The sequence below is a fragment of the Eptatretus burgeri genome, chromosome 2 (genome assembly GCF_056783735.1).
Source record: "Eptatretus burgeri isolate ZD-2024b chromosome 2, Ebu_testis_v1, whole genome shotgun sequence".
In the NCBI taxonomy this organism is placed as follows: domain Eukaryota; kingdom Metazoa; phylum Chordata; class Myxini; order Myxiniformes; family Myxinidae; genus Eptatretus; species Eptatretus burgeri.
Window position 1 is genome coordinate 103,884,552 of NC_140962.1, and position 26,786 is coordinate 103,911,337.

General features: G+C 43.9%; 1 long non-coding RNA gene across 4 annotated transcripts in view; it reads left to right on the forward strand.

Moving 5' to 3' along the window:
* Positions 1 to 26,786, forward strand: part of LOC147032717 (uncharacterized) — a 95,409-nt gene that overhangs the window by 28,572 nt on the left and 40,051 nt on the right. For all 4 annotated transcript variants that reach the window (XR_015055314.1, XR_015055313.1, XR_015055312.1 and 1 more), the window contains exon 2: positions 22,705 to 22,857. This is a non-coding gene — a long non-coding RNA (uncharacterized LOC147032717). The remainder of the gene's footprint in view (positions 1 to 22,704; positions 22,858 to 26,786) is intronic.

Here is a 26,786-nt window from a genome sequence, read left to right on the forward strand (position 1 = left end):
ATGGGTACAGAGGCAAAATGGTTGCCGTTGTGTAGCAGAACACATTTCAGTGATCGATTGCTGCTGTCAATGAACAGTCTCCAATCTTTGGGTTCGTACTGTGGCACTCCAAGCTTGAGCAGAGCGCATGTCATAAATTAGGCGCATGTAGGTATTGTACATTCTTCAGAGTTCGTTATTTCAAGAAATACAACTTTTTTGTATCACATTATTACAAAATCTGCCCCATTAAATTTAGTTATGATCCACGAACTTTATGCTTTGCCTCACCAATTTTGGAAGATTTTGAGGTTTTATGACTTCAAACTGATCCCTTTTCGACATAATCACCCAGAACTATCGTACCTGAATACTTCTTGTCATATTATTTCCAATTAAAACAATTATTTGACATGATATTTTACCCCCACCAACTTCTTCTAAAATGCTCCACACATGCGTACATGTGAACAAAAATGTAAAAAACGACATGTGGCCATATCTCAAAAACTTGACCTGATTGAACAAAACTAATGTGAGTTTTGGATTCAGCGCATCAGATTCGTCCTAAATCAGCTTAAAAAATGCAGACAACAAATTTGTTGTTGACCAGTGTAATTGGTGAGTTGTCAAATGTTACTGCTTCATCTGTTGCCGATATTGCTAGACTCGCTCCATTTAGCCTAGCTCCAGACGGTAGCAATGACAGTGGTGAGGCCCAGCTATATCCTGTCCTGATTTCGTACCATGACAACAGTGCTGGGATTGTGAAGCAAGGTTTGCTAAGTTTGCCTGCGTGCAAACAAGATTCCACTGGAGAAAACATTTTCAAACTGCTTGATCATGAGTTCAGTGACAGGAAAATTCCGTGGGGAAATTGTGTTTCCTTTTGTGCTGATAATGCCTCTGTCATGGTGGGCAAGCACAAAGGAGTCGCTGCTTATATCCACAAACAAAATCCAGAGTGCTACATCATGGGATGCCCTTGCCATATGATGCACAATACGGCCAAACGCGGCTCAGGCCTTACCCATTGAATTAGATGACTTTCTCATCGATATTTACTACTACTTGGACAAAAGTAGTAAACGCGTCAAAGGAGTGAAAGCACTGCAAGAACTCTGTGATGCCCCGACACACAAGATTCTGAACCATGTCGCAACAAGGTGGCTGTCCCTTGGTCAGTGCCTAGACAGGCTGATTGAACAGTGGGAGCCACTTCGCGTCTTCTTCAAAGAAGAAGTACGAAGAAAAATGCAACCAACTGTAGCCAAGACTCTAACAACGAGCAAGAAGGACGGCACTGTATCTACTGCCAGTACTGGCACTGCAGGATCAAGCACTAGTGGAGCAGCATTCACCACTACCACTGCAGTATCTGCTGCGAAGAAGACAGCAGGGACAGCACCAAAACCAATGCTGAGAGCAGGTAGCATCACCGGCCCTTCATCACGTTCATCTACAAAGCAGATCCCTTCAGAGTCGAGAAGACTGTGATAGTTCCATATACAGGCAAAGAAGGACCCAAATTAAGTTCTGCTTTTGCCAAATCACTTGATAGAAGCTCAGCAAAACCTTCGAATCAGAGGTCTTCTTCCTTGGCTGCACCTACCTCGAGCTCTCTCCTCAAACGTAAAGAGTGGATCTGGTACTACGAGTCTGACCTCTTCTGCTGGCAGTAAACGCAAGTGTGATCGCCCTGCGGCTAAGTGTACTACGAGTTCTACAACTAAAAGCGCATCTTCCTCAAACACTGTGCAGGAATCTAGAGAAAAACGTGTCAACAGGATGTGCTTGTCTCCACAAACAAAACTCTATTGTTTCTTCCTTCGATATGCTAACAAGCTTTTTGAGAAGGGAATCTTCTGCTCCAAAGAGACGATCCCTGTATTCATCTGCTGCACGGAGAATTGAATGATGTTCTGAAAGATATCTTCGTACGGTTTTTGAAACCATCGGTGTCATCGGTTGCTCTGGTAAATGTACCCTTCTCTGACAGAAATCATCAGAACAATGATGAGGACCTCATGATTGGGAACGATGCCAAACTGTATATAAGGGAACAAAGGAGTCTCCAAGAAATCCACCTTCACTCTGAGTGAGTCAGACATCCAAGGTTTCTTCAGTGCAGTTCGCTCATATTATGTGAAAGCCTGCAATTATATCTTCAAAACCCTGGCCGCTAGATGATGTAGATGTAAGCGTGCTCAGGTGCTGGATGTTGAGCTACACCAAGAAGTGGGGTTTGACTGTGTGGAGTTTTCATCAAGAAATTCCCCTGTCTGTTTAGTGGCGGTGATGGTGACATCGACAGCACCCCTTGCTACCAGAGAGAGAATACAGCAAAGACATAATCAGAAGGGCTAAAAGAGCCACACAGCTGTCACTCAGCAAAGCTGCCATGGAAAAAGCAAGCAGCAGTAGTACCAGCCAGTAAGGTAAGAAAAATATTGCTTCTTTTGTGCTTTTTGTTAATCTTTGATTGTCCCCTAACTTACTAGTATTAACATACATGTAACATTAAAAGTGCACAATTTTCCCCTTTTTTGTTCAAAAGTGGGAATTCTTAACATGTTAAATGCTCCAAAATAGGGCTCAGAGGGCACGAGAGAGCGTCTAGAACCCCAGAGCTTGCAGGGCCCTAAGGCGGGCCCTGGACCCCGCCGCAAGGGTCGAGCACTCCGCGCTCGAGATGTGCGCTTTGCGCACATTATTTGGTGTCGGTTGAAAATCCTCCCTAATTCTGATTTCCAAAAGTTGGCATCTCTGTATATATATATGTACTGTATACACACACACACACACACACACACACACACACACACACACACACACACACACACACACACACACACACACACACACACACACACACACACACACACACACACACACACACACACACACACACACACACAGGAGGAACTTTTTCAGGATCGTCCATGAGCCTTGGACAGCTTCCAAATGTAGTTCGTTTGTAGTAATATTTCCAGGGATGGTTTTTAATATACCTGTGAGGTTCTTCATCATCATTTCTGGAGCTCCAACTATCACTGGTGCAATTTTGGCACACTTCAGCTTCCAGGATTTTTTCACTTCATTCTTGAGGTCTTGGTATTTGGTGATTTTCTTGATTTCTGTATCGTTTAGTCCATAATTACTTTGATTAACATCTCAATTTGTAATGCCTTATTCTCTATTTTTGTACCTAAGTATGATATCTCGTTACAATGATTTGTTTTCAATGTTCACGCTTGATGGGATCATTCGATCGTACATGAGTGGTAATTCCATGTTTTCAATGATTGCTTTTGGTTCATGTTCCCACAAATTTTCTGCAAACTGGGATATCAATGTTTTTGCAGATGTGCCAACAGATTACTTTCCAAACTCTGTTGTGTCGTTGTGTGTACAGCTTTTCTGACATGAGGTTTTTTTTTGGTGTGTGTGTTCAGTCAGTAAGCATAACATAAAGTATCATATGCCTGGTATTGGCTTAATGGTTATGGTGGTGGGCTTAGGATCCTAGGACCCTGAGTTCAAATCTCACTTGGCTTTTGAATTAATACTAAGAGGGGTTGACTCTGTCTGTCATCCTACCAAGGTTGTCAAAATGAGTGTGGTATCCTGTGTAGGAGTGGCAACCCATCCAGGATTGTGCCCAATAGCCAAGAAGACTGCCTAAGCAGGACCAATGCTCTGTACAGAGTATGGTCCCAATGGATGGATGGATACAGTATCATTCTCTTTGCTAACCCCACCTCCACCCCTCACCTTTCCACCTTTGTTTTTTTCTCTTCCCCCCCCCTCACTCTCTCCCCTCATCACCCCCCTCCCAATAAAATGCAGCACTCTCCTCTCACACCTCTGTCTCTCTCTCTCTCTCACCCCCTGCTCGCACCCTCCCTCCCGCAGTGTATAGCAACATTTGGTGAGCTGTCACTCTCCACACCTTCCCCACTCCCTTCTCGCTCTTTCCCCCTTCCTAGCTTCCCCTCCCTCCTCCCTCTATCCTCTCTCTCTCCACTCACCACCTTTCCCTCTCTCCTCTTCCCTCCATCCTCTCTGCCTCCCCCTATCTCCATCTCATTCATCCTCCCTCCCCCCACCCAAGAACCAACACCTTAACATCCCCGTCAGCGAAGCGACGGGTTGTATTTGCTGGTATGTATGTGTGTATGTATGTGTATGTATGTATGTATATGTATATATGTATGTATATATATATATATATATATATATATATATATATATATATATATATATGTGTGTGTGTGTGTGTGTGTATATATATATATATATATATATATATATATATATATATATATATATATATATATATATATATATATATATATGTATTTATGTGGAGGGTGCCAATCATGTGCTGCCGTTTTTGGCTGCTGGTTGCATCATTGGTTCAGGGCGTGGCGATTCTGCAAATGCAGTGTGGCCCTATTACCATTATATTGTTGCTCTGGTGCTCATTTTGCCAACCTCGGAAGAATGACAGGCTGAGTCAACCCTCTGGTGTTAATTCAGTGGCCAACGGGGCTCGAACTCAGGACCCTAGGATCCCAAGCCACCACCCTAACTGCTAAGCCAACACCAGGCTATATTAGGAGGGTACCCGTCACTGATGGGTTCATTGACGTCTCACCTCAAATGAGCAACGTCTCACCTCAATTGAGTGTGTACTGATAGAAACGGGAATTCAGTGTAAATATTCAGTGTGCATATATCGCAGTAGGTGGAGCTAGTAACCTTGGCAACCTTCTTCCATTCCACCAGCGAAGATTTCCAATCCATGCTTGTTGTACTTCAAAGTACTGCTTGGGTGTGAGGGTGATGTTATGAAAGCTTGGCGAGGAAACGAATTTTGGCACATTTTGGGCCTACCGCCTGACGGAAGATCACCAAAGTTCTTTCCATGCCAACCAACCACCTGCAGGCATCTATCCCTCCCCACATTACTTCTTCCGTCCCCAACCTTCCCCCTCTCTTTCCTCCCCATAGCTTTGCTTTCGGCAATTTCCATTCAGTATTTCTCACAGCATTTCATTCTGGTTTCCAATTTGATGATCCATAGATCAGTCGTTTCAGTTTCACTTTTCGACATCAGTTTCACTTCGGGATATCAGTTTTGATTCGTCATCGCAACTTGTGATGCAATGCGAATGGTGCACGAGAAACATCATCAAAAACGATTTTCAGGGAAATCTTTTTCGTAGAGGTGTCTAATGTGGGTTCAGGGTCTTAAAAGGTCAAAAAGGGGTCTAAAGTGTTTTAAGGGTCTTAAATGGGTCTAAATGTCTGAAAGGGTCTAAGAGCAAAAGAGCAAAAGCGGTTTGAGGTGTCCAAATGGTCTGAAATTGTCCAAAGTGTCTAAAAAGGTCTTTAGGTCTGAAAATTGTTGAAAGGGCCGAAGATGGTCTTTACGTCTCAAAAGGGTCTAAATAGGTATTAAAGGGTCTAATGGTGTCTGCAGACAATACAGGGTGTAAAGGAGTGAAGCTGTTGTAAAGAAATTACCTCATTTTTGTAAATAAATTAACTCTGGAGTGCAACACGACAATAATGGGCCAAATGACCTCCTCATGACCGTTTTAAACACCAATTTAGGTGCATCGTGGTTAAAATTCTGATCGTAGAAAGTATCGTCGTGAATTAGCTTTGGGAGCTCAAAGCAGTAAAGTCAGAAACAAAAAAACATTTTGGTTATATATATATATATATATATATATATATATATATATATATATATATATATATATATATATATATATATATATATATATATATATATATATATATATATATATATATATATATATATATATATATATATATAGAGATGGACAACCTATTTTCCTTTTGCAGCCTCTTCTTCCTCTTCTCATGGAGGTGGCATCACTTTTTATTTCTTCCATCGACCAGCTTACAGTGAGATCTCTTGGGAAAGCCATGGCTCATAGAGAAATGATCAATCAGAACGTCATTCAAGGTTTCGGGAAAGCTCACCCAGAAACGCACAAAAAGTCCTTTTATAGCTCGTTTTAATAATTATCGAAAAAAGGTCGTTACATAGCGGTTCTGGAAACACCCCCAACCCACTGTAAGTGTAAAACTCAATAACGTTTGGACATACACACACCCCACCAATTTCCAATCCCCAACCCCCACACGTTGCTTATGTCATTTTTGACGTGGCCAGAAACCATTTGAAAATAAAAAAAAAACAAGTGGTGCCAGGCACAACAAATCCCGCCCATTTAAGGCATAAAGTTATTTTGGGGATCAAATTTAAATTTGATACATCCTTAACCTAAATGTTGATTATAAGGAACAGAATAAGGAATATTTTAGTCTTAGTTTGAAGTCAATTAAACCATTTTTGGCGAAGTTATGAGCGAAAAACGATTTTTACCTTTTCGTGACCTGACCTTGACCTTTGACCTAATTGGACCCAACAGTTAATTGGGTCGTCCGAGGTTCATTACCCACCTGTGGATACAATTTGACAGTGTTTGAGCCAGCCGTTTTCCCGTAAAGTTGTATTTTCGTAACCATGTTTTAGCTTTAATGGAAAATTTGTAATTATGACCGATGGCCATGACCCCCAAAACTTCGGACCCTACCGATCTTCACAAATATGCATTTTCACTACGGGAATGGGTAGGATTATAAGTGACAAATAAAATAAGGTTCACTATAAGCTTAGTTTGAAGTAAATCAGATCATTTTTGACGAAGTTATGAGCGAAAAACGATTTTGATCTTTTCGTGACCTTGACCTTTGATCCAATTGGACCCAAAAGTTAATGGGGTCGTCCAAGGTTCATTGCCCACCTGTGGCTTAAATTTGAAAGTGTTTGCGAAAGCTGTTTTGCCGTAAAGTTGCTAACAGACAGACAAACAAACAGACAAATGAAAAATCGTGCTTAGCACGACACTTGGCGAATTAGTTGACCTTTCCTTGTGGTGGTCCAAGCTGTATTGTCCTGGAATGTGTGGTGTTTATTTGTTCGTACATTAATAAAATGACGCGACGTCACAAATAACAATTATCAGGCGCGCGTTGGCATGGTAATGGCAGCACATGGAAAATTTTCACAACTCATTTAAAGCCACCATGTGACATTCAACAACTTATCATCGGTGCTTGTTGCCTTCATTCTGATCGAAGAAAATATTTGAAAATACCTAGGAACATTGCTTTTCAACCAGCTTTACGATCCCGTTATCAGGTTTGAAATATGTTGTAAAACAAAAATATGTATTTTATATGTGTTTTTTTCATGTGTTGGGTGACCCTGACCTTGACCTTAGGTCAATTTCGATCAAACCTTGTACACTTGTTAATATTACATGTATAAATAGACAGTATAAGTTTCAATATAATAAGTGCAAAAATGTTTGAGAAATAGCCATGTGTAATTCACAAAATTCCCCATTGGTTTATAATGGGCGATAATATAAAGTGATGCAGAATCCAGATCCTGATCTTGAACATCACCAAAAGTCACATATCCTTTTGCACTGTGGATTTCTATCAGCTGTTAAAATTTCATCCAAATCGGTTAAGAATTGTGACCTGAAGAACGAATATAAATTTTTTTTAAATCACGCCAACAGCTAAAAACTTTGACGTCATACGCTTGCGAAAACTGTGCATAATTTGTACTAACATGCATTTTAAAACATTTAGATATTCCATTGAAGTTTGTTTTGGCGTCAACAGGAAGTCGCTACGACTTCCGGTTACTGAGTTTTGTTCAAAATGTGTTTTCACGTTGTGTGACGTCACGTCGCGACGTTTAGTCTGATTAAGACGGGGTTTGGACGCGGACCGTCTCAGGTGGATTGCCTATCAGGTGTAAAAATTTAACAACGACTGGTCCAGCCGTTTGGGCTGTAGACGACCGGACAAACAAACAAACCAACAAACCGAACAGACCAACATACTTGACAAAATCGAAGATTTCGCTAAAGGCCCGGTCACACCTTGACGTTTTAGCCAGCGATGGCAACGTATTAAAATGTATCTAAAACGCTGGCTTACGTTGAACTTTTGATGTTTTTTTTTAAAGATTCTAAACGTATTCATAGCGACTTAGTCTTATGTATAACGCATTGGTAATGGACACAGAACGTTTCGTTGTGTTATAGATAACTTATACCAACGAATGCTGAACCTGTTGTCGGCCTACACAACCTATGCCTAACGATAGTCTAACTTAGGCATAGCGCGTTGCACGCATCGCCGACGATGTCGTGACGTAGCCTATTAAAAGGCTGACGCACAACGATTCGAATCATAACTGCCCTAGAAATGGAAGTGACAACATCGCGGTCACACCTTGGCGATCTTGCCAGCGTATGCCGACCTAAGAAAAATGTGTCTAAAACGTTGGGGCACGTCAAATACGGTATGAGTAAGTTTGGTATACGTGAGTACAACGCTAAAGTACGCTGTCATAAGTCGTAGTAAGTAGAGTACGTCAAGAAATTTTAAACATGTTCAAAATTTTTGGACATACTCGGCGTATGACATACGTTCCGCATGCGATGGGGATAAGTTTTACACACGATATGTGGACGCTTACACACGTCCACAAAGGCTACTTATAAGCTACTCATAAGTCGAAACACGTCGCGGTAATGTCTTTTTTACATGAAACTTATTTCTAACTTATGTTTGACGTGCTTTGAACCAATTCTTTACGTAGTCCCAACACACATTGACGTATGTAGACGTATTCCAATGACGTCTTCCGGTCGACAAAAAAAAATGAACGTGTTTCTAGCTTACAACTGCCATATAAAGACGTGTTCCCAGCGGTTTTGGGAATTGGTATATAAAAATGCTGTTCATAAAAGGGGAACCCAACAGTGTTTTCGAGTCCTTTTTGAGTCGATGTCCATGTCAGCAGTAACAGTATCAGTATTAGTATTAGTATTAGTATTAGTAGTAGTTTGTTCATGTTGGCAGTAGTAGGTGAGTGTGAGGGGGAGGGTGTGGGTTATGATGGATCCTCCTTGCGTCCGCATGTCCACGGATAGGAGACATCTTTTCACCATTGTTCGAAGTTCTTCGCGGCTAATTTTTTATGGGGCTTTTTCAACAATGAGCTATAGCTTGTTTTTACGATTTAGGTCTATTCATAACGGGTTGGACAAATGCACAATGAACTAATAATGTGCATAGAGCGCTTTGATTACTTATAGATACGATATACCAACGAATAATTATCGTGAAGCCGGCGTTCACAAACTATGCCCAACGATAGCCTAACTTATCCATATCGTGCGGCAGTTTAGCTTTGCCGGTGACGTGGGGTTTGCTATTCATAAGCTGCCACTCAACGATTTAAATCGCTGCATCTCCACTATTGAAAGTAGACGCTTGCGCTCAACAATTGGATTTTTTTTACACTCAACGACTTTTAAACGGTACCATTCAGCTATTTTCATTGTTTACAATGAACGATTTAAATTGCTGTCACTCGCCTTTGTTTTTTGACGCTGGGGTTTTGAAATTTGAAGCGTTTCTTCTGAACGTGTTAAAACGCTCAAACTCGACTATTTTAAATAGACGCTGCCGATGGACAATTGGAATCATAGCCAAGCTTGACATCGAAGTGTGAACATCCTCGTCATGCCGAAGAAAAGTTTGAAGAATGCTGCAAATAAGTGTCCTGGCCGTGGCCGTGGACGCTGATGCAAGGACGATCCATTATACCGACGTCTTTCAGCCTATGAGTAACTTAAAAGTAACGTCTGTCGATGTGTGGCAACGATCACGTAACGTGCCAACAACACGTTAATCATAGGTAGGAAATAAGTTTCGGGTACTCTAAACATTACCTCGGCGTGTCTCAACTTATGATTAACTTACAAGTAGCATGTGTTGACGTCTGTCAACGATCGCGTAACGTGCCAACAACACGTTAATCATAGGTTGGAAATAAGTTTCGGGTACGCTAAACATTACCTCGGCGTGTCTCAACTTATGATTAACTTACAAGTAGCATGTGTTGACGTCTGTTAACGATCGCAGACCGTGCATACAACTTGTGGCCAGCGTAGCGGAACGTGTGAGTTATACGCCGGCATACGTCGTGAAATTTCAAACATGAAAAAATTTGAGGACAACCAAAAAGTACAACGTTTAAAGCCAGCGTACAACGACGTATGGCAGTGTTTTTCAGCGTGCTCTCAATGTTATCAAAACTTACCCATAACGTATTCAACGTGTGCCAGCGTTTTAGAAAAAAATTCAAAAATCGGCATACGTTGGCTAAAACGTCAAGGTGTGACCGGGCCTTAAGTAACAAACCCGACGATCACCATATCCCGCTCCCTCGCTCCGGGGGGAGGGATAATGAGCGGTTGCCAGGGTTACCGGCTCCACTCACGACAATATCTCCTCACTGAATTTTTGCGCTGAATTCCCGTTTCTACCAATAATGCGCACTCCAAAAAAATTATCATTCGAGGTGAGATATGTATGATGAAATATGTTAAACATCTATGATCAATTTACAATCACAAATCGAATCACGGTGTTAACTTGATGGTTTTAATATAATACGATGCATGTATATTTGAGGTGTATATTTGGTGAAGTTAGTTTGGATGGCAAACTTTTTTTTTTCTACAAACTGTTTTCACCCTTGTTAGCTACGTCTTTAGATGAGCAGTAAGATTACCTTTAAATCGATGTGTGGATTGTATTTGTACTTTGCTCGGTTTTTCAATGATTCTCACATTTGGGAGGTCACGTGACTCCTCCTTCGCCGATTTTACAGATCATGGTGAGGTCTTAATTGACAGTTATTTTTCACATTTGATACTATATTTGACGATCGGAGGTTATCACCTCATCACATATATCGGTATCTGGGTTGAAATCCGAAAGAAAATGGCCTTTTTATGAAGCATTGCATATATGGATCGACCCTTGCTGAGATGGCGGCAGGTGGCAGCTCTGGTGTTTACGATTTATGAATTGTGAGAAAAAGACAATTTAAAACTCCTATTTAGGTGCACTGGGGGAGATAATGTGATCCCATAATGTTTTGTGGTGATTAACCCAAAGAGCTCAGGGGAGTAGGTTCACAAACAAACATATACATATACATATATGGGCTGTTCCACAGTAATATGCTACATTTAAGGGTCTTATCTTCAGGAGCTATCACAGAATTCCTAAAGTATGCTAAAGAATACCACTAACATGTTTTTAGGTGTATATAAATGTAGATATATACTATTGATAGCAAAAACCGCGATTGTCTTAAAATTAAAGTGTGCAGATAAATTTTTATTCACTGTGATGGAAATAAATCTTTGTCTTAAGTGTTATATTAAAAACTAAATAGATTTACCAAGAGTTTTATATGAACACATACGTTTTTGATTGAGACTGGTTTAGATTATATGTGTAAAAAGACTTTATGTAACAATAACAATGTAATGTAAAAAAAGTAACAATCGTTATGCTATCGGTCAATTCGTCATTAAAGAAACAAAATGCTCAAGCTGCACAAGCTTTAAAAATACGGTCTTGTTATTTTTGTGATAACATAACTTAACCTAAATGACAAATGTGTAACAAAGGATAAGATTAGTGGCAAGTCCATATCGCCGTAAAAGCTGTACAAAAATCTGGCTTTCCGATTGCGGTCCAAAGTCACGTTTGTTACAGAATTCTTTGGGCCAGTCAGAGGTCGTTTAATAATCATCACTACGAGAGCATACACTATACGCGAAGAACACCCCATCAATAAATTGTGCTGGGTTAGATTATCTTCTTGCTGTTGGATTCCAGTAGTGGAGGGGTCAGTCTTTTGTTTCCTCTCATTTGCAAGATAAACTGGACACACTTAATGTGGACTATGTATGTAACACAATGGTTACCCATTACTGTGGAAAGGCTCATATATATGTATATATATATATATATATATATATATATATATATATATATATATATATATATATATATATATTGTGATGTCCACGGGACTTGAACAGTCCCGCCAACGTAGAATGAGCCGAAACGATGGAGGCGGTTTATTTATTTATAACCCAAAGATGGCGGTCCTAATCGCTCTACCGCAAACGGGACGAGGAGGATGGCACGAGTCGCTTTTCACTGAGTTGATGACGTTTATTTCTCTAACCAGAAATAACAAGACTCGGCAAGAAGAGGGATCCAGGGCGATTCGACGGGATGGTGTGGGATCGGGCATGGGGAAAACGCAGACAATTCCAATGAATATACAAATCTCAAACCCTCTAAGGCGTCAGGTACACACACACACACACACACACACACACACACACACACACACACACACACACACACACACACACACACACACACACACACACACACACACACACACACACACACACACAGTAGCTATTCCTGGTGGTCAGGCTGGACCGTGGTGTGGACGCAACAGTCCCTGGATTGGCGTCGGACGAGCTGGCCTTGCTCTCGTCAGGGGGGGGGCAGGAGAAACCGTGGTGCTGTCGACCTCCTGGTCTTGGCGCAAGTCCGCTCACAGCCGCCAGGGAACCAGTTCTGGCACCAAATTGCGAGCGGGGGAGGGAGGCAGGTCCGCCCGCCGTTCGACCCCGTACTCCGAGCCAGCAGAACCCCAGAGCCAACCAAGGTGAGGCACGAGGCTCAGCAAGGCTCCAAGACATGATGAAACAAGGATCGAAAACAGCCCAACAAAAAGCATGCTCCCAGCACAACAACCTCCACCAGAACAGTTTTTCGGTACCGATCTTCTTCCTCTTCCTTTTCGACCCCGAACAGGGCCTTTTTATCCTCCCGTCCTCGTCACTTCCAATCGAGCCGTTTTATTGGCCCTGCGCCGTCGCCTTCCGCCAATCGTGATCACAGGGCGGAGCCATCCGCAGCACTGTCCTGTGACGTCACGGCAAGCCTCCAGAGAATACTAAAAGGGGTTTACGCAGACACACTTACCCTATCCCGTATCCCTATCTAATTACATGACAATTATCATTTCCCCCTTGAAGAAATGGACATTTACGAGACAACTTATCACCACTGAATTGCTACTTATTACATCGAGATCCTGGTACACTCTAACAGCATGGCATACCTAATTAAACATCCTAATTACCCTTTGAATGCATACCCCCCCCTCAAACGTAACACTGCCCCCTCCTCTGGTACCGCAGCTCCTGCAAGGTATATCACAGGCACTACCGTACCAGCCTTAACACTAACTGACTCACACCTATTTAACCTAACGAAATAAAGTAGGAGGGGCAATGGGCAGTGAGCCGCAGCTAACTTACCTATCCTGCTTAATGTACTACCCCCTTATGGCCTTATCCTCGCTTAAACAATCATTCATTTTTTTTATTATAATTTTTTTATTTTATCACATGAGAGCACTGAGCGAAGTTGCACTCCATCCTCTGGATCATCGCTCTTGCCCAACACTCTTCCAGTGATCTGGGGAGGGGAAACAAAAGGTTCCACAAAAAAAACACAACACTTATACTTTACATTCCTACTCTAAGCCTCAACGACACTATTCACGGAATATTTACACTTGACCGCCTCCCCCAGTGGATGCTAATAGACCCAGCGTTACCTGGGGAGCCAATTTTCAAATTTGCTTGCCCCAAAATTATGCGGACATCATGCCCTTGCTGCACATGTCAAGTTGTGCGGGATCGAGTGGGACTCACACATCTTCACAACACTCACACCATGCTCATCATCACATTTCTAGGTCATGGTCCCCATTTTCAATAATTGCAGGCTGAATCCCATCATGGCCGTGGGGTGGGTTACCACAAGATGATGGGGGCATCTCAGGTGTAACCATGACCACAGGTAAGCTTTCGTCCAACCCGGACGTTTCTCCGCCCGCTCCCTTTGATTCCCACCCCCCTGGTAGCCATCAGCTCTAACCCTGTACAACACACTGGAAGGGGTCTCACTGGCTCCTCTGGCCTTCCTGGGTCGCCAAGGTCCTACCCGCCTTGGTCGCCCAACCAGACCCTCTCCCAGTTGCCTCCAGACACTGTCACCGTTAGCCACCAGTGGTGAATCTCCTTGAAGGGGGTCGCAATTCCCGCTCACCGTGAGCTTCAGCAATCCCTGTGGACAAGCACATCATCCCCACCCACAAAACCCACATGACTCCCCCACCCCATCGGCCTTACATGTGACACCTGCATTTCTAACACTTCACCGACCATGACCTTCCCTGTTACCACACCATGTCCAATAAAAAATCAACGTGTGCACCATACATTTCACTTCTTAACTTGAAACAACTCACACAGCACTTTTCCTCACCCGATCCACGCACCAGCAATTGGACAGCCACTCGTGCTCGCTTTGTTACCAATTACCCACTGTCCCGATTGTAACTCTAAAACCCAGCAGAACTTACAAACACATGCCAATTTTCCCACAATTCATTTTTTTCCACCAAAGGAGGCACTTCGCCACAATCTCACCAGCCGAGCATGGCCCTATATGCTCAGCCCGATCTAGTCCCCCCGACCCCCGACAGTGATTTCCGGACCCGACCTATAAAAGGGCATCTCGGATAGACCTGGTGGTTCAGTAGGAGGATTCATCCTCTGAAGCATCTGGGTAATGCCAATTTCTCCCAGCCCCCCTCCCTGATCCCGAATCTCCGCCTGTCGGATCGTCCCCGATGGCCTCTCTGGCACCCGACCCGGCCGCCTCCACGAGGCCAGCCTGGCTGCGCACTCAGCCGCTCGGTGCACGGTGGGTGGATCCGGTAGCTCCACGAGCGCTCGGACCTCAGGGTCAGGAAGAGCAGCTAGAAATTTCTCTAGTGCCAGTCTGTCCCATGCCTCCACTGTAAGGTCCCGATACGCGATCCTGACCAATTGGTAAATGTCCTGTGCCAGCTCCTGCACTGTCTCACCCGGCTTTAATCTGCGGTGCTGGAGCTGGGCCCGCACCAGATCACAGTTCGCTGCGAACCCAAACCGACGGCTCAACGCCTCGCAAATGTGGGAGCTGGTCAACATCCCCTCCGCGATCACGTTTAACACATCTGCAGCTGGTCCCCGCAACGTTGCCACCAAATTCCCTGTACGTTCCCGCTCATTCCACCCGTTTAGTCGGGAAATACACTCAAATTGCGTCAGAAAAGCTTCAAGGCTCCCTGACCCGTCAAAATTTACCAGGGGGATCACTTTCCCGGTGGCCCGCTTCCCAGTTTCTCCCTTGTCCGAATCCAGCCCAGGGATCAAACACCCTTGTGGCTGCGTATCCAATTTCGGAGCCCACTGTGGCCAAAGATGTTTTGTGGTGAGGGTCTCATGGGTCAATTTTGCCTCCTGTTCCAAACGTTGAATGGACCGATTCACCTCTTCCCGCAGGATCTTCTGGGCCCGCACAACCTCCTCCAAGGCTCCGTCGCGAGTTTGTAGCTGCTCCTCAACCAACCCGGACACTCTACTTACAAAAGACGGCTCTACCAGGCCTTTATCCAAGACTTCATCTTGGCTCATAATTTTATCTTGTTCGTCCAAACGAGCCTCCAATCCTTTTACCTCCTCCGCCAAATTCATCCCTTGCTTCCTCAGCTCTCCCCACTCTTCTACTTGCAGCTGCATACGAGCATCCACACAGGCACGATGACGTTCCAGGCTTTCATCCACTTTATCAACCCGAATGTTCGTTGCATCAATTTTATCTACCAATCTTTTCCGTATATTTTCCCCCTCCAATGTAATTTCTATCTTTGTTTCCTCCAATCTATCCTCGAATTTACTTTGTATTTCCCCCAATTGAACATCCACACAATCCTGCATCTCAGTTTTCATTTTCTCCATCTTTTCCCCCAATTCATCCCTCATTAAATCAATCCGTGCACCCAACTGTACCCCCATTACCCCCAATTGATCTGTCATTTCTGCCCTCTGTGCCGTCATTTCTGCTCTCTGTGCCACGAATTGATTTGCCATTTCTGCCGTCATGTCCCCTATTAAACGTTCCAACATTGTCCGGATCGTCATTGCGCCGGTTTCCGGCGCTGCCGGCTCCATTACGGGCAATGAAGCACGGTCCACGCTCGGAATGGGGGAGGTTCCAATCCGACCCCCGTCTCTCCCTTCTTCCCCCGACTCGCTGCCAGACACGTGGCCTTCCTCCTCAAACATCTGCACATCCGCCATGGTGCAGAAGTCCCGTTTGCCGCCAATTAATTTAAATTTAAAAACTCCCGCCAAAATTTTCCCGCGCTCGCGCGCTTTCCTGTATTAATTTTATATTCCAATTCGTGGCGAGATTTTAATCTTGGTATATTCTCCCGATACCAAATATAATTTAGAGGGGTTCGAACATCCCACTCCTGACACCAATGTGACGTCCACGGGACTTGAACAGTCCCGCCAACGTAGAATGAGCCGAAACGATGGAGACGGTTTATTTATTTATAACCCAAAGATGGCGGTCCTAATCGCTCTACCGCAAACGAGACGAGGAAGGTGGCACGAGTCGCTTTTCACTGAGCTGTTAACGTTTATTTCTCTAACCAGAAATAACAAGACTCGGCAAGAAGAGGGATCTGGGGCGATTCGACGGGATGGTGTGGGATCGGGCGTGGGGAAAACATAGACAATTCCAATGTATATACAAATCTCAAACCCTCTAAGGCGCCAGGTACACACACACACACACACACACACACACACACACACACACACACACACACACACACACACACACACACCGTAGCTATTCCTGGTGGTCAGGCTGGACCGTGGTGTGGACGCAACAGTCCTTGGATTGGCGATGGACGAGCTGGTCTTGCTCTCGTCAGGGGGGGCAGGAGAAACCGTGGTGCTGTCGACCTCCTGGTCTTGGCCCAAGTCCGCTCACAGCCGCCAGGGAACCAGTTCTGGCGCCAAATTGCGGGCAGGGGAAGGAGGCAGGTCCACCCGCTGTTCGACCCCGTACTCCGTGCCAGCAGAACCCCAGAGCCAATCAAGGTGAGGCACGAGGCTCAGCAAGGCTCCAAGACACGATGAAACAAGGATCGAAAACAGCCCAACAAAAGGCACGCTCCCAGCACAACAACCTCCACCAGAACAGTTTTTCGGTACCGATCTTCTTCCTCTTCCTTTTCGACCCCGAACAGAGCCTTTTTATCCTCCCATCCTCGTCACTTCCAATCGAGCCGTTTTATTGGCCCTGCGCCGTCGCCTTCTGCCAATCGTGATCACGGGGCGGAGCCATCCGCAGCACTGTCCTGTGACGTCACGGCAAGCCTCCAGAGAATACTAAAAGGGGTTTACGCAGACACACTTACCCTATCCCGTATCCCTATCTAATTACGTGACAATTATCATTTCCCCCTTGAAGAAATGGACATTTACTAGACAACTTATCACCACTGAATTGCTACTTATTACATCGAGATCCTGGTACACTCGAACAGCATGGCATACCTAATTAAACATCCTAATTACCCTTTGAATGCATACCCCCCCCTCAAACGGAACAATATATTAAAGCCTGGTGTTGGCACAGTGGTTAGGGCAGTGGCTTGGGATCCAAACGGTCCTGAGTTCAAGCCCCGTTGCACCACTGAATTAATACACCAGGGGGTTGATTCAGCCTGCCATCCTTCCGAGGTCGGCGAAGTGAGTACCAGTGTACTGGGCCCAGTGTATTCCCCGGTTAAAATAGGTGTACCATATCCCTGTGTGTCGTAAGAGGCGACCAGGGTTGCGTCAGGAAGGGCATCCGGCGTAAAACATGTGCCAAATCACTATGCGGATCATGCGGATCATGCGAATGATCCGCTGTGGCGGCCCTTAACGGGAGCAGCCGAAAGAAGACCATATATATATATATATATATATATATATATATATATATATATATATATATATATATATATATATATATATATATATATATATATATATATATATATATATATATATATATATATATATATATGGTGTCCCAAAAAATGTACTCACATCTTGTTTCTAAGTCAATAAACAACGCATTTATTATCATTTAAAGAGTGAGTAAATTTTTTTGGGACACCCTGTATCTATATATATATATATATATATATAGTTGCGGTTCTCGGAACCACATGCATCCAACAGATAGTGGTCCCAAGACAGTTATTCCATTAATATACGTGCAGATAATCCCTTCCCTTTTGTCTAGCGGGAAAACTGGGGCGTGCATTGCGATGATCTCATAGCTCGGTTTGCTTACATCATTTCTTCTTCATTTCATTTCTACTCTTCTTTTCTGATTATTCTTGAGGTAAATCTGAGCCACGTGCGCCTTCGCTGTGAGATGGGTCCTCAGCAAAGGCCAAGCTGGCACTACACCCATACCCCTCCATACAAAACACAGCCTGCCAAACGCACTCGCAGTGGTAATTTCCACCCGATGGTGTATTCCACAACACAGGAAACACACCCAGCATGACGCCTCCGCTGCACGGAACGTGCACCGAGGCCGATAATAGAAAGGCAACCCGACGCCACATTGTGCAGGATGTGAGTGTGCAAGGCACAAGCGGCGCGTTCCTTTCAATCCATTTCTGGACTAATTATATAGATTGGGTTTTGTCTCACACACACGATAGCAGAATCGGGCAAACGCGAATGCTGGCCACGTGCGTAATGGCGGATCCACGTGCACTGTACGGAACGTGCTCGAAGGCAGACCCGTGCTCCGCTCGCGCCACTTTGTTATCGTATAGAGCCGTGCACAAATGGACACATCTTACTGTTTGTTCCTCATAACATCTTAACTTCTCGCTTCTACGGCCAGCGAAACTGCGATCCAGTGGAGGCATGGTGTACAGCTCGCGCCACATGAAGCACGCGGACCGGGCGCGTTGGCCAGTGCTGGTCGGGAGCGGGCATGCGAGACCGACGCTGCCCTTGGCTGGTCATCAGGGCATGGCCCGGGGGTTCTTGCAAGGCGATTCATGGCGCGGAGTTCAGTGTGGGCGATTCGTATCATGTTGTGAGGTCGGAACGGGACATCTTTGCGGCGGAGGCTCATCTTGCCGGAAATGGAGTGTTGCAGTTTCCGGCCATTGCGGCCAGGCCACGCAGGGGGTCAGGGCCAATCAGAGCACCCGATTTGGGAGATGTCACTGAGTTTCAGGAAGGCCTCCCCGCCCTGCGCCGTGGGGCCTATAAAGGTCCTCGCGGTCTCCTCCCTCTCTCGCTCTGCTGCCCTGCTGCTCAAGCTGGACTTCGACACCGCCTTCTGCCGTCATTGGGCTCCTCCTCCTCTTCTCCGCTCACACGACACTGACTCCACCCTCCCAACTCAAGCCCCTCCTACACACCCACGGTCTCGACGCGAGCTGCTCGAGGTGAGGGTCGGCGCGCCAGCTGTCAGTTGGGGTCCCGCGCCACGGAGCACTCTCCCCAAACGTATTGGTGGTGCATTCGGGTACCACGTATCAGTTATACAAAGATACTGAGAGACTGTAGCCTCAACTCCTCTCCTGTCTTGCTTCAATCCTTCTTCATCGGGTTTTGTGTGTGTGTGTGTGTGTGTGTGTGTGTGTGTGTGTGTGTGTGTGTGTGTGTGTGTGTGTGTGTGTGTGTGTGTGTCCTAGTGCCTGTCTTTGTAAGTAAGCCTGCAGAAGATCGTTCTTATTATTTTTGGGTTAGGTCTGCTCTGTGTCCGATTTTATAAGTTGCTTGTGTATTTGCTGCACCACACCTCTCCCCCCTATCTCTGCACAACACACCCCAATAAATCTTGATCGTACCACATACCTTTCCTCGCCCATTGTTAATAAATTACTATTAGGAATGTTCCCTGCTCTTTTTTGTCTTTTCTTCCATTGATCCAGCATGGTCTGAATCCTAGCTTAGCTGGGACTTTATTCCCAACAATCCGTTCCTTTTAGCCGGTACATCCTTGGCAGTGTTGCTCCGCTGCATCCGATCCGGTAAAGTGATCTGGTCCGGGCGACTTTTCCAGTTCGGATAAGGCGTACCGAGGGCGTGTTCCCTGGTAATTACCTTCGCATTCTGCGAAAGGTTATGTTTTGGTCGCTGTGTATTTATTTATTTGTGAATATGTGTGTTTGTTTGTTATTCGCATAACTCAGAAAGTATTAAACCGAATTGCATGAAAATTGGTGGGATGATTCGTGATTATCCTAGGACGATTTGATTAGATTTTGGGAGCGATCGGGTCAAAGGTCAAGGTCAAGGTCATGAAAAGGTCAAAAACAAACTTTTGAGCATAACTTCCTTCATAAGACAGCTATCGACATGCAACCAACGCCATATTGTTCCATGACGAAATATCTTTCGGGTACGTCGTGTTAGATTTGACGTGACGTCATCAGAAGTGCGTCAAAATGACGTCACAAGTTGACGTAAATTTTCAATTTTCGACCTCATCAGTTTTGATCATACCGTTTTGTAGGACTTACCTTAAGGACGTCACACACCAAATTTTATGTTGTTCGGACTGACCGTTATGACGTCATTGACGTTTGAACATAACGTTTTTCAATTGTGGCTAAAATGTCCTGATATTTAAAATTAAAATATCTATGTAATTAGTGAAGGAAATTGTCCCAAATCCAGGCATTATGATCAGTACCAAAATATCTGCTTATTTATGTACAGGTTTTGCAAATGAACTCTATGGTCAAGGTCAAGGTCATACTCAAGGTCAAAATATACTTGTAGGCATAACTTCAGATCTAATAGAGCTATTGACATGAAACCAACGTTAAAATGTTCCGTGAAATAAGAGCTTTCAGGATGGTAGTCCGCGATTGATAGTGACGTCATTGGAAGTGCGTCAAAATGACGTCACAAGATAACGTCATTTTTAAACTTTCGATTTTTTTCAGTGTTTATCATTCCATTTTGTTGGACTGCCCTCAATGACGTCTAACACCAAATTTGACGTCCATCAGACTGATGGTTGTGACGTCATGGACGTTTTTAAATGACGTTTTTGAAATGCGCCCGGAAAACAGTAGCGGCGGCGAAGGTATGCACTCTACCGAGTGCCCGTTCTAGTTAAATCATGTGGTTATTTTTAGGTAACCGGATTAACTAGACGGAGGACCCTAAGTCACATGGTTGAGTTATTGGTGCCTGCGATTGGTTAAGCGACCCACCGCATCACGGAATTATCCATGTGCAATGGCCTACAATACCGGGGAGTCTGGTGGGATAGCTTTCCTCCCCGAGTGGTCTTCTCACCCGACCCCCGGCCCGCAACAATATATGTATATATATATATATATATATATGTATATATATATATATATATATGTATATATATATATATATATATTTACTTGCCAATCACATCAGAGAGAGAGGGGGAGAGAGAGAGAGAGAGATAGAGAGATAGAGATAGAGATAGAGATAGAGATAGAGATAGAGATAGAGATAGAGATAGAGATAGAGATAGAGATAGAGATAGAGATAGAGATAGAGATAGAGAGAGAGAGAGAGAGAGAGAGAGAGAGAGAGAGAGAGAGAGAGAGAGAGAGAGAGAGAGAGAGAGAGAGAGAGAGACAGAGAGAGAGACAGAGACAGAGAGACACATGTGGAGTGTGATGAGCACTCCCCCAATCTCCATTGGACAAAGTCCTACCCCAAAGCATCATCTCTAACCCAGAGGCCTCGGCCCTGCGACTCTGTCAAACCGACAAAAATTACATGGTCAATATCAGTTAAACATCCAATGGAGCTGCCTATCTGGATTTCAGGTTTATTTTCCCTCATCAGTATGGCATACCAATAAATATCTAACTCATGATGACCACATTCGTCGTTTATACATCAGATGCACCTCCTGCCTGTTATCGTGAGCATTGCTGCGGATTATGTCTCACAGAGGAAAACCGCATAATCCGTAAAGAACAACCATCCATCTGCCACAAAGATGATTGTTCCCAGTAATGCAAACCATTCAACCAGAAGGCAAGATTTTACCTTGTGAGACATAATCCATGGCGATGCTCACCATAACAGTCAAGAGGTGCTTCTGATGTTTAAACGAAGCATGTGGTCATCATTGGTTAGATATTTATTGGTATGCTGTTCTGATGAGGGCAAATAAGTCTAAAATCGGGATAGGTGGCTCCGTTTGATGTTTAACTGATGTTGACCATGTAATCTTTGTCTGTTTGACAGAGTTGCTGGACTGAGGCCTCTGGGTTGGAGGTGATGCTTTGGTGTAAGACTATGTCCAATGGAGATCAGGGGAGTGCTTGTCACACTCCACATGTTTTGATTTACCTGGCAATCACATCACGTGCCTTCTGGTTGGATGGTTTGCATTAGTGGGAACAATCATCTGGGTGGCAGACGGGCAGTTGTTCTTTGTGGATTATGTGGTTTTACCGTGTGAGACATAATCTGCAGCGATGCTCACCATAATAGTCAGGAGGTGTATCTGATGTGTGTGTCTATATATATATATATATATATATATATATATATATATATATATATATATATATATATATATATATATTATATTTTATTTTATATATATGTAAATGTATTTATATTTATATATATATATATATATATTTATATTTATATTGCATCTTCATTCCAATGGTTTTAATGTGCCTATGTTGTATTTTTAAGAGATGTGCAATGCTGTTGTCATCCTAATTTTGTATGTCTCATTCAGTTTCATCACACACTCATGCTGACCTGTGGAGCTGTTCACTGGACTCTGTCACGTTTCTTACTGGAAGATCATTGGAGAATTTGATCTTGAACCTCGATTCTCTCTTTCTTTGATCATCTATCGATCCCACTTGGGCACGGTTTGTGAAGGCAAGTGATTTATAAGAAAGTGACTTTCATTGTGGTGCAAAAGCTGATCTGACAATTCTCACCTTCAGCTCTGATTACTTGCTCCCTGTGCTAATCAATAACAGGCCTTCGGTATTCTGATAGGTAATTGATAGGCGTTGGTATTTGCGTTGACCGTGCAGTTCAGGCCAGGATGATGGAATTTTCATTGCTTTGATTACAAAGCTTTTCTCAGGCAATGTATTTATTGTGTGATATTGACTTTGCACATTTGGGCTTGTCATCGGAACCAACATGCATTATGTAGCATCTTCTGCGTTTCTAATGCATTTCAGGTCATGCTTGTTTGTCTGGCTGTCTCACTGTGATCATATATTAAAATACGAATGACATTTCAAGGATAAATCCAGATATAAAGCCAAATTCCAAGAAGTTGCCACTTTAAACTTTCTCATTTGGTTGCATGAAAGGTTCTTCCAAAGATTCCAGACCCTCCCTCATTATACTTTTACAAACAAAATGTATCATTCTAACTGAACTTCTAAATTACTTGCGAAGAACACATCCTTACTGATGGGTGCATTCCCCCAGAATTATGAATGAGATAATCCCCCCAGTTTTGACGTATTTCAGTACAAATTGTAATACCTCTCCCAAACGGGAGTGGCGCTATGTCATACATATTTACACGGAGAAAATTGGGGCCCTCTCCCAACCCTATATCTCAAGAACGATGATTTGTTTTAAACAGATAAAAACCTTTCCATACACACCTCAGGTATAACCAACAGTTTTATACTCATTCCGTCTTGTGGTTAAAGAGTGCATAGAAGTCCAGCAAACAAGCAAACGCAAACAAAACACACTTCTTGAACTAGAGGATAATTATATATTGATGGGAAAAAAACAATCTTAGCAACTTTTCCACCAGGTATTATGGACAGAGATGTCTAATCTTCACTCGACACCAACATGATTGTGCCCATTTATGCATTTTCCAGCAGTGTTAAAAAAAAAAGGACTAATCTGTTATACCACTCATTCACTTTAAAATCATCAATCTGCCTTTAGATATCATGTTCATGTCATGTTTAGTGACACAATTTTTACTCTACATATTGCAACAGGAAGGACTTGAGCAATGGGGGCCTTAGAATGAGTGGAGACAGAAACTAAATGAACACCAACACTTTTCAAATGACCGTTAATAATTTGAAGTGAATTTGGCTGCACACATGCTCACGTACACGTATTCAATTAAATATGTGGGATGATTGACTGGAGAATCAAATAAAACGTCGATTAGAAAAACAACCTGGTTTATTGAAAAAAACACAAGGATTCCTATCCACAAACAAGGTCTTCATCCAAGTGACAATCCAAAATGTCTGCCGATGGCATCGAAGTCCAACTCCACACATGGCTTCATGACTTCCTCCACTCTCATAGCCAACATGTGGCTCTCAGTGGAATCCTTTCATCTCCTCTCACTATCAAGGATGGAGTGCCCCAAGGCAGTGTTCTCGGCCCAGTCCTATTCCTCATTCTCATATATGATGGAAACTCCCCTTTATCAATTTGCTGATGACTCCACCCTCTGCCATGACATCTCTTATCTCTCAGACAGGCAGGCTGATGAAGCCTCTTCCCTCTCCCCGAGCCTTTATAAAAATCACAAGGTGGTCAAACACTTGGAATATGTCTTTCAATCCTGAAAAATCTCACACTCTCACTATCTCTCACTCTCTCGGAAAGGACCATCTGACAAATCTACTTTATTAACAATCCTCTTGAGGAAGTTACTCTTGAGGAAGAAACTCCAGGGACTCAATATCAGCTATAATCTTCCTTGGGCAATCCACATTTCAAAGTTGGCCTCCAAAGCCAGCCACTGACTGGTCATCCTCCATCATACAAAGTGCTTCCTTGGCACACCTTAACTCCTATTCACCTACAAGGCCTTCGTCACAGCTTGAGGGAGTACTGCTCTCCCCTCTAGGCTGGTTCCCCTGCCTCACACCTTGCTCAGTTTGATGCCATAGAAACCAAGGTCTTCAAGATTATTGGAATCTCCCACGCTGAGGCTGAGTCTATGGGCCTATCACTTTCCCATCACAAACAGGTTGGTGGTTTCTCTGTCTTCTACCACCTCCTTTCTCGTCTTGCCCCCTCTGCTCTTTCCATGCTTTATCCCCCGCCCCCCACAGTTTTCTACAGGGCTCACACAGTTCACCATCAACCTCCTTCTGGCAAAACTACCTAAATACAGGATCACTGCTCAACTACACTCATTTGTTCCTCTTTTTTTATCACCTGTGGAAAAAACTTCCACATGCTCTTCAGTCTCATTCTTCCCTCCAGGTCTGTTCACCACCATCTCACATCATCCCCAATCCAAAATCATGATCTTTTCTACCCTCGCTAACCACTGCCCCACTCCCCTATCCCAAGCCCTCCTCATTCCAAATTTCCAGTTTTTCCCTCCTGAGTTTCCTTCTGTATCCATCATGTCCACCCTTTGCATCCTTTCCTGTCCCCCATTTCTCCCCACACCCACTGTTTGGCTAAGTCTTTCTATCTTGTACTTCAACTCCACTGTTGGTGTCTTCACCTCTCTCTCTCTCTCTCTCTCTCTCTCTCTCTCTCTCTCTCTCTCTCTCTCTCTCTCTCTCTCTCTCTCTCTCTCTCTCCCTCTCTCTCTCTCCACTCTTCCTTTTGTCCGGTTAAGTCCTGATCGGTTCAGTGTACTAGCCCTTCCATGAGACTTGACTCTATATCCAAAAGAGATGGGGAAAATCAACAACAGGAAATGAGGGAATGTGACACTGGGCAGACACACGCTTATCCATATCACAATTTCCATATCATAAATGGACTCACCAAATTTAAACAAATTATTAAACACATCAACTCTCTCGGGAGCATAGAGAGACAGGGCAAGAGAGGAGAGAGACAGAAGATAAATAAAACAGGGATGATCATGTTGAGGGTCACTTGGATGACAGCGAGCACAGAGATCTTGTGAGTCGACAGATCTCTTCAGTTGGGGGAATCCCCGTGCGAGTTGAACTCCGTGTGATTGGGACTTTTGCAGAGCTCTCAGCAAAGCAACACTGGAGCACATATTCCTAAACTGTTCCAGCCAACTCTCTTTCTCCCAGCACCAACTCATGGAGCTGTTTTCAGTGCTTCCTGATTGGACCACACAAAACTGGGAGTTGGTCAATAAGCTTCAAACCATTGGCACAGGACTTGTGACCACATCCAAAGGTCATAATCCCTGTTTGGTCCAGCAGGCCAACCACTCACACCCCTCGATAAGCCACTCCATGGCATTCAAATTGTCCAAATCAGGACACACCCTGTGGCTCAGTGACGTCATAGGGGTGACCTCTCCCGTGACGATGACATGAAGAACATGAAAAATAGAATAATATAAACAATAAAATAATACTACTATATTAAATAAGGCAATTATATGTATGAATGTATGTGTGTACCCGCTGAATCACTTCACCAGGGGGTTAACTCAGCCTTCCATCCTTCCGAGGTTGGCAAAATGAGTGCCAGCTTGCTGGGGGTGATTGAGTCATTCGAGTATCCTGCGTCGGAGTGGCGATCCAGGATTGTGCCCAATAGCCAAGGAAACTGCTTCGGCAGCACCGACTCTCTGTACATAGTATGGTTCCAATGGAATGGAATGTATGTATGTATGTATGTACTAAGAGTACTAGATGGTCCATTGCAGCCAACGTCTGCAAACCTACTCCCTTTAATGTATCTCCTCAGCAACCCTTTCTCCCATTCCCCTCTTCCCCTTCACAAGTTTCTCTCAAAGCCTTCATCCACTCTAACTTATATCCCTTGTCTCACTACCTTCTCTCCCCTTTCACACCTGAGAACAAGCTGCAGTTTTAAGGCAATTCAGTTCAGTGTCTTAGGAGTGCATGCAAG